At 47.7% G+C, this 16757-nt stretch overlaps 1 protein-coding gene across 3 annotated transcripts in view; it reads right to left on the bottom strand.

Annotated features, from left to right (window-relative positions):
• The window catches only part of ZNF131 (zinc finger protein 131), a 41231-nt gene extending 39018 nt beyond the window's left edge, over positions 1 to 2213 (bottom strand). For 2 of the 3 annotated variants that reach the window (XM_084628841.1, XM_084628843.1), the window contains exon 1: positions 1571 to 2212. The gene's annotated coding sequence lies outside the window, so the exon portion shown is untranslated. Of the gene's footprint in view, positions 1 to 1570 lie in introns of all 3 variants that reach the window. The other variant, XM_084628842.1, reaches the window with a different exon arrangement.
• Positions 2214 to 16757: the final 14544 nt, after the last annotated feature.

The following is a 16757-nucleotide window of genomic DNA, read 5'->3' as shown; positions in this document are numbered from 1 at the left end:
GCTGTAGCTCACAAAAGCTTATGCTCAAATAAATTGGTTAGTCTCAAAGGTGCCACAAGTACTCCTTTTCTTTTAGCAATAAGAAAATATTTTTTAATCATAGATCTATTTGAACTTCTGTCATTCACCAAGAGCTGTATGCTAATCAACAGAAAGGAAACATTGCACCAAACTGCCCAGTGTATGCTGTCACAATAGCAAAGAACCGTGTCAAGCTAACCTAGAACAGTTTACTGCAGCCATCCTCTACTTTATGGAAACATACAGCTCATGTAAGCATAGGATGACCAGATATCAAGTGTGAAAAATCAGGATGGGGGGGTAATAGGTGCCTATATAAGAAAAGGCCCCAAAAATCGGAACATCTGGTCACCCTATGTAAGCACCATGACTCTGAGCTCATTGTTCCATCCTCATCCGAGCATAGTATGTGGCTCAATTCCAGAAGACAGGTCAAGCATTATCATATGCAAGGCCATATTCCCTCCTGCAAACCCTTAAGAAAGCACATGGTAGTGTGCAATGCATTACAGTCTCCTCTGCAGCACTGTGCCAAGACACGACACTCATCCTCTCTCTATGGTGCATTCATTCAAGGCAAACTAGATCATATCCCTTCCATGACATGAGTCAGCTCCTTTTTTCAGCATCTCCCCAAGAGATATTTTTCTCTCTGCATCATCATCTGCCATTAGATTTGGTAATTCACTATGTTCCCTTTTCGTATTGTCCCATTGCAGCAGGGATGGAACATGGTGAAGTGGAAGAGGACACATAATGTTCCGTTCTGCGTGGCAACCCCACAGCATGGATGGAGCATGAGACAGGGTGGGATGTGTTAGGTCCCCATGGCGTTGTGACCCTGCAGCAGGGACGCAGTACAGTGACTGCCTAGCAGGAATGGAGCAAGGTGGAGCAGGACACGTCTCACGCCCTCCACGTCGTGACCACCCCCAGAAGCACGACGGGGTGGGTAGTGTCCCGTCCCCTCTGCGTCCCCTGCAGCATGGAGCACAGTGGGGGTGGGCACGTGGCGCCCCCTGCCTTACGCCCAGCAGGTCCAGGCGGGGCTGCCACGTGCCCAAAGAGCGCAGCTTCTCCGGGTTCGAACCTCAGCGCCCCAGCCCAAGCTGGTCACATGACCTCAACTCTCGACCCCAATAGGGAAAACTTGCTGCCAATCAAATACACTCCAGCCAATTGCAAGGAAGTGGGTGACACCAAGGCAGGACACGAGCCAATGGACGTTCGCTAAGAGCCAGACGCTAGGGAAGGCGGAAGGCCTAGACGTGTGGCGCGCCCGCGGGTGTCGGATAACTCGGCGACAGAACAACGGGCTACCAGGCTGCTACGAGCGGGGACTTGGCGCGGCCAGGCCCCCACCGTGAGGCGGGCGGAAGGAACAGCCTGAGCCAGGCACCTGGCGGCGCCTCGGGCCCTGTAGTCGTTATTACGTCATCAAAGCGCGCATTAAATCGATCCCTTTTCAATCCCCCTCCCGGCCGGGGTCGCACCCCGGAGACGCGCGCGCGCGCCCCGACGGGGGAAGGACGTTGCGCCTGGTACTCACCGCGAGGAGCCTCTCGCCTCGTCTCGCCGGCTCTGCCGCTTCCTGCTCCCCCAGCTCGCCGAAAAGCGGGGAGGGCGCCGGCCAATCGCGACTCGCATTCCCGGCCTGCACCGCGTACCGGAAGTGACGGCACGGTGACCTTTAGCACCACAGGGCGCTTGGGTCCAACTGACCCGGGGGACGCTGGGAGTCGTAGTCTCCGTCAGGAATGGCGTGGCGCGGCGCGTTGCATTCTGGGGGGAGCCGCGGGATGGGCTCTCCAAGTTCGGGCGTACTCTACCGCGGCTGCCGAAGCGGGAGCTCGGCCCGCGCTGTGCCGGGGGTCTCCGCTCTGCGGAAGCGGGGCGGCGGCTAGAAGTGCCCCAGAGGCTGCTGTCTGCTCCCTAGCGAGGGCCCACGTGTCTCATCCCAGGGCACAGTGCCGGTTCTAGTCCCACTCGACCAGGCCTCCGGCCTGCTGCTCGGGTCGCAGGCTTGACACTGCCGAAAACCTTCCCCGTGATCAGTATTTCCAGCTTGTTTCAAGTGTCCTGCTCTGAAGTTTTTTACCTTTAATTTTGTTTTGCCACCCCGCCCGCCCCCCCTTCAGGCCAGGGTAGGGGCGGGGCAAGGCAGGGGGCTAGTCTCCCCAAGTTCGCCGGCCGGCCGGCCATGATCCTGCTACCAACACGGGCATCTGTGCCTAATCCTCCCCCTGTAGCACCACGCCCATTAACAGCACATCCTTCCTCCAGGAGAAGGAGGTTTTAGTCGAGGTGCGTCTACTACGAGCCTTGTTGACAAAGCTTGTCTGCACTTCAAAATGTTGCAGCAGTGCAGCTGCAGGGCTTCGTTCTTCATCTCCACGAGAAGTGGTAGCTTGGTCTCCTGTCAACCTAGTGCCTGGTGTCTGTGCCTGGTGTTAGGTTGGTTTAGCTGTCGCTCAGACGTGGATTTTTCACACCCCTGAGTGATGTACTTATATCAACCTAATTTCCTAGTATAGACCAGGCCTTAGATGACTCAAAAGGATATAACATTTCAATGCCCAGGAGGGGGAAAAACGAGATGACAATTTCACAATTTTAGGGTAAGAACATGTGTATTACCATTTTCCCCTCCAGGAGTGCCCAGTTGGGTCTCAAGCCTCCAGCAGTCACTTGCCTCTCAGCAGGGACCTATGTTCCAGTCCTTTCTGACTGGGGTTTAAGGGCTGCACAGCCCCCCTCCCACACACTGTGAAAGCCTCAGGAAGCTAGTCTGCTAAAGACCAGCTCTGGGATGTGCTTTTTCTGAGGACAATGACCAGTGTAGGTCAGCCATTACAAGTTACCACACAGCTCTTCCAGAGCAAAGTATATTTATTCATACAGAGAAAACATAAATACAATAAAAAGTTCTTGCACTCTTACTAAACATACCAGAAATCACGCAACTTCCACGTGGGGAATCTGGGAAGCCAACACCCCTTCGAGCTCTTCAGTGTTGAGGTCTGCTTAAGACCAAAGGTCCTGTCTGCTGAATCAAAAGACTGCAAGTCAGTTCCAGGTCATCCTATTATACCAAAAGCCTTTTTTTTTTGTTTCCTAGTTTTGGAAAACCCAGTCTGAACCAGTATATATAAACTACTCCAAAGGGTGGTGCTTCTCTTGAGTTGTTTAATAATCCCTGTGGCATTGCAGTAATCCTCCCCCGTGGAGTAGAACACAGTCATATACAAATAATTCATAAATGTACTGCAGTGGTCCCCGAAGCTACTGCACCGGATTGCAATATCACAGGCACTATCAACACCAATCAACCAACCTTCCTATACCCTGTCACAATCCCAGCAATGTGAAACTAGCTATTAATGCCGCATGTCTAGGATATTAGCAAAAAAGGAGCACATTCATAAGCTTTCCCACAGACTTGTGACTATTATGACAGGTTCGTATGTGCTCACTTGCAAAATTGATGTTACTGAGCTCATCTTTAATGGCCAGTTGGCTGTTGCTCCTTTCCCAAGGGCCATAGCTGCCTGGGCTCCCTTATCTTGGGGCTCCGCTTCTCGTTCATAGATGGAATAACTGCTTGTACTTTAACTGTGTGTGTTAGTGAACAAATCCTACTAACAGCAAACAAAATGAAAATTCAGTGAAATTCAATTGAATATTTTTAAATAGTCCTTGGCAAAACCTGCATTCCTAGGTATTCAAAGCTTCCAGCAGCTGTTCAATAGCTTGTTTTGTTTATAACATAAAAACACAGAATGGCTGCCGTAGCTTTATTTGTGCCAATTAATTGTAATTTAATGTCAAATTAATAACCTTCAGTAGGAGAGATGCAATTCCTGGCACTGTACTGGGAAAAATGTGAAACCAGCAATAGTTCAACCATAAGGAAATGATTTTATGGCCTCTGATCATTTCCAGATGATCAAATTATTGTATACAATTTGTGACTGCAACTAAATTGACACTGGTACTTTACAAATAGCTTCTCATAAAGTAGGATTCAGTTTTGAAAAGCACCCCATTATTTTGTATATGTCATTTCCACATTATACATATACATGTACAAACAAAGAAAAACAATTCAGTCTTTCTGGAAATGACTTAACAAATGTAGTTGCTTTCCTGAGTAATTAGAAATGACATAAAATACAGCAGCTAAATAAATGTGTTTGCTTTTTTCCCACTTACCTTTCTGTGGCTGTTGATGTTTTAAAACAAATTTACCCTGTCTTATGGTTACAGGCCTACCTAGTACCTTCTCTAGTCTATCAGAGTGCTTAGGGTTGCCACCTTTCTAATTGTTCATAACTGGACCCCTGAGGTCCCACTTCCTGCCCCACCTTTTCTCCAAGGCTGCGTTCCTGCTTCGCCTCTTCCCTCAAGGGTCCGCCCTTCTCTGTCTCTTCTCCCAAGGTCCTGCCCCCATTGCTCGCTCCTCTTCTGCCCTCGCTTGCTGGATTGTCTCCACCTCCCTTCCCCAGCTCCCGCTGGGTTCCCTCTGCTCTGGGGCTGGGACGGGAGCGGCTGCAGCCTGACAAGGAGCTTGCCTGCAATAGGAAGCAGCCCCAGCTGAGCAGGGGCTGGCACAGGTTAATGACCTCGTGCCCACCCCTCAGTAACCGGGCTTTTGGTCTGGTCAATACATCTGACCAGACACTGGCAGGTCCCATTTTCGACCAGACTTTTTTCTTCAAGAAATTTCCGGTAAAAAAACGGGCATCTGGCAACCCTAAAATGGCACCCGGACACAAGCCATTGGACTGTCCAGGTAAATAAAAAATTAGACTGTCAGGGTAAAACCTGGACAGGTGGTAACCCTACTCAGGCCTTATGCCTTTGTCTGTCCTAAGGTGGAAGCCCACGATTCTCCCATCTGACATCGGACTCTGGATCAACTGTGCTTCCCTAACAGGTTCAATTGGATTTGGTATCTATGGTTCTTCCCTTCAGGATTCGGTAACCAGCAGTGAATACTGTGACCAGACAGCATTCATAAACCAAAGTATTGATTAATGTAACCCTTCTGCCCGTCAGAGTTGGCAGCAACAAGGGCCGGGTTCAATATCTAGGGGTTCCATTCCAATAACACAATGCAAACCGGCTCGAGCCCCCACCCAGTGACCTGGGACCAATATATACCACCCCCGCTGGGCGCCTCCAAGAGGCAATACTTCCCCTCTCGCAAGCACATAGTCTGAGTGTAGCAAAAGTCTTTTAATAACAGAGAGAAACAATGTGGCATTATGTTGGGGAAACACCACCAACAGGATTCATAACACAACCCATGAGCAAAAAAAAACCCCACCCCAGGCAAATTGGGGCACGCCCTTTTCCCTTTGGTTCTTGAGTCCAGCAACCCCAAATCACCCAAAGTCCCAAAAGTCTCTGTCCCTGGTCAGGGCAGCCCCAGAGTTCGAAAGTTTATCGGCGGAGCTTTACCTCCCAACCTGGGTGGAAATGGGACGGGGGTAAGAGGCACCTTACGTGATCTGAAGCTGACCACCCCATAGCTCCATAGCGGCGCTCCACTCCGCCAGCCGCCCCACGAACTCCTTCGCTCAGCTGCGCTCCGCTCCACCAGCCGCCCCACGAACTCCTTCGCTCAGCTGCGCTCCGCTCCGCCAGCCGCCCCACGAACTCCTTCGCTCAGCTCCACGGCCCACAAGCAGCTCCTGCCATCCACACACTGCTCCGCGTCGAACTGCTTCACCAGCCGTCCCCCAAACTGCTCCACAATATATCTTCAGGCTCCCCCACTACTTAACACAACACTCAGTGATTTCAGCTCTTAGGTGAATTCAGCTTATAGCAGGGGAGCCCCAGTGCTGGTGCACTGTCAGCCCAAAGTGAGCTCAGCAGCCTATAACTAGACTTCTAATGAAATCAAAATTAGCTCTGATATTCTACGGTGGAGAGAGGAGGAAGTGCAATCAGCATGTAAGGCCCTCACCAAGGGGCCCATACCACCAAGTATTACTACTTGTCCCCAGCCTCTCTCCATTCACACAGTTTTGGAACCCATGACCCTTGCCTAGCGAGTGCTACTTAGTTGATGGTGAATCCCTCCATCATAACAAAAGGCCACGTACAGTTCCAAGCACAGTTCCCATAATCAGGGTAATAACAATTTATTCTTCCTGCCCCAATAACAGAGACACTGGGGATCCCACAGCAGCCAAAGTGACCATTTGGGCAGCTATGGTCTCATTCTAGGCGTGGTGGGTGTGCCTATGCAAATGAGATCGGCCCCTGAAGTTCTTTTCCACAACTTGCCACACCTCACCACCAGATGTCAGGGTGGAGCTCATCCTGACACTGCTTACATTAATCTTAACAGTAGGAACTAGGCATAATATGATAAAAGTATTTTCACACAGCAAAAGATCTACATGATTATCTATTTCAGAGTAACAGCCGTGTTAGTCTGTATTCGCAAAAAGAAAAGGAGTACTTGTGGCACCTTAGAGACTAACCAAATAAATTGGTTAGTCTCTAAAGTGCCACAAGTACTCCTTTTCTTTTTATGATTATCTATTGTACCTAAAGCCCTACCATCCTTTGATGGGAGCCCTCACTCTAGAAAGGGTTCTTCAGACACTCCCAGCAGTGTCTGCAGTTGTCAGTCTATTGCCTCTCAAACAGCTTCCCAAGACTCCCTCCCTGCAGAGAAAGGGTCACCTTTTTGTCTACTCAGAAGTCCTCTGTCTTCTCACTTTCCCAGGATTGGACCCTGCTGCCCAAAACCAGATAGGTGAGTTCTGCAGAGGATCAGTGGCAGAACATCAAAGCGAATAGCTCTTGCATTGTCCCTTAAGTTTTGGCAGAAGGGTGTCTCTCTCAAGATATTTTCCCATTTCCTGCTTGTTTTCCCAACAGACAGTTATATCATCATATTCATACAGTAAACATTACAATAACCTGGTCATAGTACAGTATTAATAAATTATTACAGAGCAGCCCCACTTCCACCACAGCCAGATTCTGATCTAACACCACTTCACCATATACATTTAACATCATTGTCATTGGCTTCAGTGGAATTACACCTCTTTATGCTGGTGCAATACCACCACTGGTGTCCATGCAGTTCTCACTGGGGAGTATTTTACACCCTCTGGGCACTCACTTGTCACAGGTATAAATGACCAGAAAAGGTGGAAAGCAGTGAAGAATCAAACTCTGACTCATTAATTTTCAGATGTGGTCAGCGGAAAACAGAAAGGCCTGATCTTCAGCTGGTGTAAACTGGCATAAGCTTATTTAAATTACTGGAGCTGTGTCAATTCACATACACTGTAGATTTGGCCAAGTTACATCTGTTGAGCAGTTACATCTCTTCAGCCAAGAAATTTTAATTTTTTACCCCTCCCTTTTCTTCATCATTTCTCCTTTTCCCTGCTACAAACTTGAAACCAAACCAAAACTCCTGCTGAGCTTGTTTAATAAAGTTATTTTCGTAATTACTGCTAGTTTCAGTTCTTGATCCAGAGATATCCTGGATCCTTTATGATTCAAAATCAAATTTATGTTCCTTCTGTTTCCTCTCTTATTGCACAGCGGATTTCCTGGTGCAATGAAATTCAATAATATCTTGTTAATAGATCTGGTTAGACTAGAAGATTGAGAAATTGTCTACCGTCCCCTTCTTGTTTTCTAATTTACTGAATTGCATTAGGAATGATGAGTCCTTTCATGATAGCACTCAGTTGTTTTTTACAAAAATGCAGCTAAAGGTTTGTTCAATATCACTATGAGTCTAATTCTTGTTGAAAGAACAGAATTTTGAATGGCATGTAATCAAGCTGACTGAAATACAACTAAGGCACCTAGTACTGTGGACTCAAAATGCTGTATAACAATTAAGAAGTACTGACCATTCCCACAAAGGGTTTAATCTCATCACCTTCTCCCTATCTTGGTAGGTTTGTTTGTTATTTATTAGTCTATATTTTTGTCTGTCGTCCTATCTTTTTCCTCTTCCTCCCCATCTTTCGTAGCTTTTATTTCTTTCCTTCTCACCTCCTGCTTTACCCTCCTAATTGCCCCATTTGGGGACAGCTGGATGATGGATGTTTATACCAGTCCACCCACATGATAGAATTTAATTTAGGAGAATGAGAGCAGGGCTAGGACCTGACAGACCTCTCTCAAGACATGCTGTCTGGCTATTTATTTATTTTGGGGAGTGGATTAAAGGGAAGATCTATCCATTTGTGCTGCAGTGTAGAGGAACTATTGAAAGGACCCTTACTCACCCAATACTGATTTTTAAATTCAGTTGCAATATGCAAACAAGATCGCAAAGTGCTACTGTGACTCTCAGGCATCATCAGCTACTGTGATCAGACTTTGGGTCACATTTTGATACTAATGACAGGTTTCAGAGTAACAGCCGTGTTAGTCTGTATTCGCAAAAAGAAAAGGAGTACTTGTGGCACCTTAGAGACTAACCAATTTATTTGAGCATGAGCTTTCGTGAGCTACAGCTCACTTCATCGGATGCATACCATGGGAACTGCAGCAGACTTTATATATACACAGAGAATATGAAACAATACCTCCTCCCACCCCACTGTCCTGAATTTGTGTGGAGGGTGGAGGGTGAGAAAACCTGGATTTGTGCTGGAAAGGGCCCAACCTGATGATCACTTTAGATAAGCTATTACCAGCAGGACAGTGGGGTGGGAGGAGGTATTGTTTCATATTCTCTGTGTATATATAAAGTCTGCTGCAGTTTCCACGGTATGCATCCGATGAAGTGAGCTGTAGCTCACGAAAGCTCATGCTCAGATAAATTGGTTAGTCTCTAAGGTGCCACAAGTACTCCTTTTCTTTTTGATACTACTCATTTTTGGAAGTACCTTACTCTTGGCATAGTCCCACAGAAATGAATAGGACTATTTGTGAGGTAAGGTGCTACTCCATGTAAGGGTCTTAGTTTGTCTCTGGTGACAGAGTTATGGGCCAACTTTTTTCCAGGCATGTTCAAAAAATCTAAGCACTTCCAGAAAATCAGAAGCCACGCAGCTGCCATCCCCTGCAATACTCCCCACTGTCCTCCAAAAAATGTTCCTTACTATTGTCTGGAACATCGCAGGTGGTACTTGTCCTTTGCAGTGAGTATAACAGATAAGGTTGAAGCTATATCCACTTGACTATCTTTGCATTACATAATTATTTTATTTATTGGTAGCTAATCAATTTTAAACTATCTTTATGGTGCGTTATCTTTAGAGCTGCCTAATTTTGTTACTGAATTCCTTTAGAACCCTGTGATGGGGTGGAACATAAGAAGGGCTATACTGGGTCAGATCAAAGGTCCATCTAGCCCAGTATCCTGTCTTCTGACAGTGGCCAATGCCAGGTGCCCCAGACGAAATGAACAGAACAGGTAATCACCAAGTGATCCATCCTCTGTCACCCATTCCCAGCTTCGGCAAACAGAGGCTAGGGACACCATCTCTTCCCAATGTAGCTAATAGCCATTAATGGTCTTTGTGACACTGCATCCCATGTTCTTCGCAGTGATATTATGATGATATGATTATGACATAATTATAATGTATTTTATGCAAGATAAGTCATGTGAGGTATCATTGGAAAATTTATGATTTGCTGAATACGATTATCCTATTTGTATGCATGTATCTTTTTTGTATCTGAAGTTATGAATATAGACTATGCATCTATATTTCAAATGTAGTTACACCTGGGTAATGCCCACTAGACAAGATGCATTCAGTCTAGATAGTGGGTGGGGAAGGGCCTATTCAGGCCAATGGGCCAATAGACAAAAACAATAGGCCTTAGGAGAAGCTTATCTCCCACTTGGGAAGCCTCCCTGAAAACGCTACAGAAAGCCTCCAAGTAATGGCTGGAAAGCGGGGAAATTGGCTGCTGTCTGTTGCATTTATTTGAGTGGCTTGGGTGAAGCTGGTAGCTCAGTTTGGATGTGTGGCGCCACCTGCTGTTGTGTTGGGTGATAACAGGACCTGGGTTAGGCTGGCTGTGTCCCCAAGCGGTATGAGTAGGGCCAACCCAACTGAGTGGTTAGAGGGGCCCAGCGGTTCCCACAGTGCCAAGACTGCGTCCCAGGGGTGACAACCCATCACAGACCTATCCTCCAGGAACTTATCTAGTTCTTTTTTGAACCATTATAGTCTTGGCCTTCACAACATCCTCTGGCAAGGAGTTCCACTGTGCATTGTGTGAAAAAAAACCAACTTCCTTTTGTTTGTTTTAAACCTGCTGCCTATTAATTTTGGTCTGACCCAGTATGGCTGTTTTTACATAGAGAACCTCAGACAGCACCCACCTCTCCTCAAAAGTGTCTTAGGGAGCCAACAGATGCTGCCCAGAGGAACTCTGCCCGGATATAAGAGCCGAAGGAGGAATGAAAGTAGGCCCCACAGTCACAGAGCACCCCCCTCGCCCAGCATCCCCCTCCTGGTATTATATGGCCACTTTGGCGAACACCAGGAGGAAGTTGATGAGGAGGTCTCATGACGTCGTGGGGCTACGGACTGGATATGCATAGATCAGGAAATGTGGGGAAAACCTTAGGAGAAGGTTCTGGAGGAGTCGAAAAAGGGGGCTGTACCTAGCACACTTCAAACCAACATATGCCAGGGTCTCCCTCACTCCTCAAAAAGGACAGGTATTGGGGATGCAGATGAACTGCGCCAGGTACACGCCTGTGGCAGCTCCGTGAAGGAGCTGCCAGCTGATTTACCTGGCAGGCTGTGGAACCAAAGTTGAATACAGGCTGGCCCACGGGGCCCAGAAAATGGGCAGTGGAGAGGGTCCTCCAAGTTCCCTAGAGCAGCTGCGTGGGACACAGCCAATCAGAAAAGAGGCTATAGGAGCAGCCAATCAGGGCCCAGCAGGCTCATATAAAGGGGCCACAGTGAATTCAGTCTGCTGGGAGAACAAGGAAGGTGCTCCTGGCTGCCTGTTGGGACTTGACAAAGATAAGGGCTGCGGGGAAGTGGCCCAAGAAAACACATGTTAAAGGGGCATGGCATGTGGCTGGAATTCAGAGGGTCCCTGGGTTGGGGCCCAGAGTAATGGGCAGGCTTGGGGGGGGGGGTCCCCCCAACAGCCACTGGGAAAATGGCTATGCCCCGAGAAAAGGGAATTTAGACAGGCCCAGGGAAGGGACTGTACGTGGAAGTGTTCCCCCCCCAACACACACCCAGAAAAGGGCTGAACTGAGGCTGACCCAGATGGAGAACCAGGGCCAGAAAGCTAAAGGATAGGTGTCAAGTCCCACTGCCTAGTTTACTAGAAAGCCCATAAAATCATAGACACAAGCAAATACTAATTAATTATATACGATATTGGGCACAATTCATTGTTGAGCTGCAATCTTTTTGACACCGGCTCCATCAGCACAATGGGCCTATAAAGCTGGTGGATCCAGCCACTGGGGACTCCTCCTAACATAGGGAGTCCCTGCATGGTGTAGAGACAGTGTACATCTCTATGCCATCCTGCTCACAGCCAGCGATGCGGACATCGTTGGGGAAAAGAGGATGTGGCTGAAGTGCCACCTATCTCTGGCGGTTCCTCAGGGTAGCAATGACCCATTGAGACCTTGGGCCCTGAAGCTGCTCTAACTGGCACGGGGGGTCAAGCTATAAATAGCCAAGCCTCTGGCTGGTCCAAGAATAACTGAGGTACACTGTGCCACCTTTGCCCCTCCTTGTGTCCTGGGCTATTTATAGCTTGACAGCACCTGAGAATCAGAGCCAGTGCTTAAATATATTTTATGTTTTATCGTGTTTGTTAGAAGCCAATATAGTTTAACTGTAACTCTGAGAAATACCTCATTATTCTTTGTGCTCAGTAGTTTATTCTATACCTATATGAACAAAATCGCCTACTTCATTGAACCCCCTTCCAACATCCATTGCCTCCTTTTGAAAGAGTACCATTGCTACTTTTGTCACCATTAACCACTTCTATATTTTTCTATCACTCCTTTCTTACTACAGCATCATATGACCCCTCCACAACTGCCATCAGCAAAAGTCCAGAGAAAGCTGTATTCATTTGTATGATGCACTAAAACTCCTGGGCAGCTGGACTTAGCTGGATCTTGGAAATATATCAATCCTCAGTAAGGAAAGATTTTGCCTCCAGATGCAAGATGATTCTGAGAACACTGAAGAAAGTATATGGATTGAGTGTGATCAGCCTTTCCCATTGGGTGGCAGATATCTCTCACCACTGATTTGTTTCATGTGCTAACTATGAACATTTAAAGCAACCTAAACATTCTACTTGTATGATCTATGTAACAGGGAGAAAAACTGTAACCATAGTTCCCCTTATTTATTTTGATGTAGCTGTTGCCAAAAATTCTCTGATCTAAGGATATGTGAGGGATTAATGAACTGAATTAGAAGCCCTGTTCAATTTGTGGTCTAGAATTTCATGGCTATCACTTCCCAGCAGCAGCGATTAGTAGATTTTAAAGTCAGATGGGAGCATTAGATTATCTAGTCTGACTTTCTGTATAACACAGGCCATAGAATTTTACTCAGTTACCCTTGCAGTGAGCTCAGGGACTTGTGATGAATCTTTTTGTTATCCGAAAGCTCAAGATAGTCGCATGCATATCTTGGAATTGCTGTTTTGTGGCTGATATGGCTTTATTTTCATTCCCAGTGCAAACCAGACATATGCTGTTAAGCAAGAGGAAATCCTTTTTTGTAAACCCCCTCAATAACAGCTTATAGTGAAGAGATTCCAGGTTTCAGATTGCAGGTTAAATTGCTTACAGAAGGAAATAAGAGACTTGTGTGAGCTATGCCTCATACAGTGTTAGTGATGGGGGAGAGAGGAGGTCAGTCTCAGTTCACTTTCCCCTCCACCATCTGTGCTTTCTGTTTCAGTGGAGGAGGAGAGAAGTGTAGAATTAGCGATAGTCAAAATTATGCTTATAAAATGAAATGTTCAGAAAATTGTAACTTAGGGTATGTCTACACTATGAAATTAGGTTGAATTTATAGAAGTTGGTTTTGTAGAAAGCGGTTTTATACAGTCGATTGTGTGTGTCCCCACACAAGTGCTCTAAGTGCATGTAGTTGGCGGAGTGTGTCCACAGTACCGAGGCAACCGTTGACTTCCGGAGTGTTGCACTGTGGGTGGCTATCCCACAGTTGCCGCAGTCTCCGCCGCCCATCTGAATTCTGGGTAGAAATCCCAGTGCCTGATGGGGCTAAAACATTGTCGTGGGTGGTTCTGGGTACATATCATCAGGTTCCCGTTCCCTCCCTCCCTCTGTGAAAGCAAGGGCAGACAATCGTTTTGCGCCTTTTTTCTTGAGTTACCTGTGCAGACGCCATACCATGGCAAGCATGGAGCCCGCTCAGCAAACCGTCACTTTATGTCTCCTGGGTGCTGGCAGACATGGTACTGCATTGCTACACAGCAGCAGTTAATTGCCTTTTGGCAGCAGACAGTGCAGTATGACTGGTAGCTGTCATCGACGTAGTCCTGGGTGCTCTTTTAATCAGGCGCCTGGGCAAACATGGGAGTGACTCAGCCAGGTCGTTTCCCTTTTAAGTTTCGTCTCGTGGCGATTCAGTCCTACTGGCAGTGCACTGTCTTTTAACCTCCAGCCAGCAGAAGATGATGGCTAGTCGTCATACTGCACCGTCTTCTGCCGAGCACCCAGGAGATGATGACGGCTAGCGGTCGTACTGCACAGTCTGCTGCCAGCAAGATGTATAAAGATAGATGAAGTGGCTGAAAACAAGAAATAGACCAGATTTGTTTTGTATTCATTTTCTCCTCCCTCCATCCTTCCCTCTGTGAAATCAACAGCTTGCCAAACCCAGTTTTGAGTTCTATCCTTGAGGTTTTGAGTTCTATCCTTGAGGGGGGCATTCAGTTTCTCGCAAAGCCACCCCCTTTGTTGATTTTAATTCCTTGTAAGCCAACCCTGTAAGCCATGTCGTCAGTCGCCCCTCCCTCCGTCAGGGCAACAGCAGACAATCGTTCCGCGCCTTTTTTCTGTACAGACGCCACACCACGGCAAGCATGGAGCCCGCTAAGATCACTTTGGCAATTAGGAGCACGTTAAACACCACGCGCATTATCCAGCAGTATATACAGCACCAGAACCTGGCAAAGCGATACCGGGCGAGTAGGCAACGTCAGCGCGGTAACGTGAGTGATGAGGACATGGACACAGACTTCTCTCAAAGCACAGGCCCTGGCAATGTGGGCATCATGGTGCTAATGGGCCAGGTTCATGCCGTGGAACACCGATTCTGGGCTCGGGAAACAAGCACAGACTGGTGGGCCTGCATAGTGTTGCAGGTTTGAGACAATTCCCAGTGGCTGCGAAACTTTCGCATGCGTAACGGCACTTTCATGGAACTTTGTGACTTGCTTTCCCCTGCCCTGAGGCGCGAGAATATCAAGATGAGAGCAGCCCTCACAGTTGAGAAGCGAGTGGCGATAGCCCTGTGGAAGCTTGCAACGCCAGACAGCTACCAGTCAGTCGGGAATCAATTTGGACTGGTCAAATCTAGTGTGGGGGCTGCTGTGATGCAAGTAGCCCACACAATCAAAGATCTGCTGATATCAAGGGTAGTGACCCTGGGAAATGTGCAGGTCATAGTGGATTGCTTTGCTGCAATGGGATTCCCTAACTGTGGTGGGGCCATAGACAGAATCCATATCCTTATCTTGGCACCGGAGCACCAAGCCAGTGAGTACATAAACCACAAGGAGTACTTTTCAATAGTGCTGCAAGCACTGGTGGATCACAAGGGACGTTTCACCAACATCAACGTGGGATGGCCGGGAAAGGTACATGACGCTCGCATCTTCAGGAACTCTGGTCTGTTTCAAAAGCTGCCAGAAGGGACTTTATTCCCAGACCAGAAAATAACTGTTGGGGATGTTGAAATGCCTATAGTTATCCTTGGGGACCCAGCCTACCCCTTAATGCCATGGCTCATGAAGCCGTACACAGGCAGCCTGGACAGTAGTCAGGAGCTGTTCAACTACAGGCTGAGCAAGTGCAGAATGATGGTAGAATGTGCATTTGGACGTTTAAAAGCGCGCTGGCGCAGTTTACTGACTTGGTTAAACCTCAGCAAAACCAATATTCCCATTTTTATTACAGCTTGCCGTGTGCTCCATAATATCTCTGAGAGTAAGGGGGAGACGTTTATGGCGGGGTGGGAGGTTGAGGCAAATCGCCTGGCTGCTGGTTACACACAGCCAGACACCAGGGTGCTTAGAAGAGCACAGGAGGGCGCGGTGCGCATCAGGGAAGCTTTGAAAACCAGTTTCATGACTGGCCAGGCTACGGTGTGAAAGTTCTGTTTGTTTCTCCATGATGAAACCCCCTGCCCCTTGGTTCACTCTACTTCCCTGTAAGCTAACCACCCTCCCCTCCTCCCTTCGATCACTGCTGTCAGAGGCAATAAAGTCATTGTTGCTTCACATTCATGCATTCTTTATTTATTCATCACACAAATAGGGAGATAACTACCAAGGTAGACCAGGAGGGGTGGTGTAGGAGAGAAGCACCAGAAGAGGTGGTAGAGGAGGGAAGGACAAGGCCACACAGCACTTTAAAAGTTTAAAACTTTAAAACTTATTGAATGCCAGCCTTCTGTTGCTTGGGCAATCCTCTGGGGTGGAGTGGCCGGGAGGCCGGAGGCGCCCCCACCGCGTTCTTGGGCGTCTGGGTGATGAGGCTATGGAACTTGGGGAGGAGAGCGGTTGGTTACACAGGGGCTGGAGCGGCCGTCTGTGCTCCTGCTGCCTTTCCTGCAGCTCAACCATACACTGGAGCATATTGGTTTGATCCTCCAGCAGCCTCAGCATTGAATCCCGCCTCCTCTCATCACACTGCTGCCACATTTGAGCTTTAGCCCTCTCTTCAGCTCGCCACTTATTCTCTTCAGCCCGCCACCTCTCCTCCTGGTCATATTGTGCTTTCCTGCACTCTGACATTGCCTGCCACCATGCAGTCATCTGTGCTATGTCCATGTGGGAGGACACCATGAGCTCAGAGAACATTTCATCACGAGTGCATTTTTTTCGCCTTCTAATCTTCACTAGCCTCTGGGAAGGAGAAGATCCTGTGATCATTGAAACACATGCAGCTGGTGGAGAAAAAAAAAAGAGGCAGTGGTATTTAAAAAGACACATTTTCTAGAACAATGGCTACACTCTTTCACGGTAAACCTTGCTGTTAACATTACATACACAGCACATGTGCTTTCATTCCAAGGTCTCATTTTGCACCCCCCTCCCCCCGCCCCGGCTAACAGCGGGCAACATTTCTGTTCAGCCACTGGCAAACAGCCCAGCAGGAACAGGCACCTCTGAATGTCCCCTTAAGAAAAGCACCCTATTTCAACCAGGTGACCATGAATGATATCACTCTCCTGAGGATAACACAGAGAGATAAAGAACGGATCTTGTTTGAACGCCAGCAAACATACACTGCAATGCTTTGTTCTACAATGATTCCTGAGTACGTGCTACTGGCCTGGTGTGGTAAAATGTCCTACCATGGTGGGTGGAATAAGGCTGCCCTCCCCAGAAACCTTTTGCAAAGGCTTTGGGAGCACATCCAGGAGAGCCGCAAATGCCAGGGCAAATTAATCCTTTCACATGCTTGCTTTTAAACCATGTATAGTATTTTAAAAGGTACACTCACCAGAGGTCCCTTCTCC

The sequence above is a fragment of the Lepidochelys olivacea genome (genome assembly GCF_965140295.1).
Source record: "Lepidochelys olivacea isolate rLepOli2 genome assembly, chromosome: 5".
NCBI lineage: Eukaryota > Metazoa > Chordata > Testudines > Cheloniidae > Lepidochelys > Lepidochelys olivacea.
The sequence above is the reverse complement of the archived record's forward strand: the minus strand, read 5'-3'. Positions and strand labels throughout refer to the sequence as shown.